Here is a 1,823-nt window from a genome sequence, read left to right on the forward strand (position 1 = left end):
TTAATCCCAAATTCCTAATTCATCTCTCCCTATCCTTTCCTTTCGGTAAGCATAATTTTGTTTTCTGTGTCAGTGAGTCTATTTCTGTTTTGTGAATAAGCTCATTTGTATCATTTTTTATATTCCACATATAAGTGATAGCAGTATTTGTCTTTCTCTGACTTACTTCACCCAGTATGATAATCTCCAGGTCCGTCCGTGTTGCTGCAAATGGCATTATTTCATTCTTTTTTTAATGCATGAGTAATGTTCATATATATATATGCCATGTCTTCTTTATCCATTCATCTGTTGATGGACATTTAGGTTGCTTCATGTCTTGGCTCCTATAATAGTGCTGTGCTATGAACATTGGGGTATGTGTGTATCTTTTTGAACTGCGTTTTTCTCGTCTCCAGATATATGTCCAGGAGTGGGATTGCCGGATCGTACGGTAACTCTATTTTTAGTTTTTTGAAAGAGTTTTATCTGTCTCTTAATTGCAGAATATATGGAAAGGTAGCTTTTAAATATGTGCTGGGCAATGGGAGGAGATGAACCAAATGAAATATAGAAGACTTTGCCTCCAGTCCCGCCTTAGCAACCATTGACAAGTTCCTGATCTTTCATGGATAGCTGTTTCCTCTTCTGTAACTAAGAAACGAAGTGGACAGAGAAAGATGATCTTTAATGTCTCTCCAAGCTCACTCTTGGATTTTGTCAGAAAATTTGTCTTCTAGTAGATGAGTTATCGTTGCTGGCCACTAGAGGTCAGTCCTTTAAAAGTAAGCTGGCCGTTTTCCATCCTGCCATCAAAGTCGGCCTTGAAGCAAAAGTAGAAGTGTATTTTCTCCCCCTGTTTCAGGGAAAGAAAATAGCTTTATTTTTGACATATTTGAGCCTCGGTCTTGACATCCGTAAATTCCTGGGCTGAACGCTGACTGCAGAGTTTACTAACACTAGTTTGAGAGATGGAACGAACAGAAGATGCAGTTCTAGTTATAGAAGCACTGACGATTTCTGTACAGACCTAAATGCACTGCTGTGTAACAGGACGAAAGAGAAATTGAAAACGACTCTTCTGTAGAGAAATTCCCTCTGAATATCCAATGGGGGGCTTGCTCCCATCCATTCACTGAGAGTTAAAAAAGAAATAGGTTTTCAGATCTGCTCTTTTGATATGACATAAATTTTCAGCCCTTAGATACATGGGGAAGGCATCAGTTTTCTCCCTCTCTCCAAGTTCCTGCCATCTTGAAAAATAGGAACTTTGAGTCTCTTACTGGCTTGAAATTGCCAATCTCTATCTTTCAATGACTCCAAAGGGTGAAGGGAGGAGGACTAACTTCTCTGCCTGGTGAGATGACAAGAGTCTACAATCCACTGGCCTTTGTGACACTTTTGGGAGTGGGCTGTGTGTAAAGGGCCACTTGCAGGTATGGACAATGTGGGGTTCAATGAACTTGACCTGGGGTGAAGCTGACCTTGGTCCTTTCTGAGGACCAAAGAAGTTTCTGATCCTCTGGGGCAAATGTTCCCCAAGGTCTGGACCTTGGGGCAACTGTCGGAGAGTTTGTTTCAGGCTCATATCCAAGTTGCATTCTTTGCTTTGTGTTACCAGTGGGAAAGCTCGTATTTTGTTCCACTTGTGTGTATTTTACAGTCGGGTTAGTGGTGGCCAAGGAGAGAAGCAGGATTACATGGAAACACCTCCACTATCAGTGGAGGTGGGTTCATACCATCCCCTCACACCCATTATTGCAGTCTTGTTTGTGACCTGGTTGGGCTGGGGGTTAAGCAAGAGTAGGGCTCCAAGTTGCTCTTGGAATGCAGGACTGAGAAAA

Source organism: Bos grunniens, chromosome 6 (genome assembly GCF_055505025.1).
Source record: "Bos grunniens cultivar Pamir isolate PY7600 chromosome 6, Bosgru_T2T1.0, whole genome shotgun sequence".
Lineage (NCBI taxonomy): Eukaryota > Metazoa > Chordata > Mammalia > Artiodactyla > Bovidae > Bos > Bos grunniens.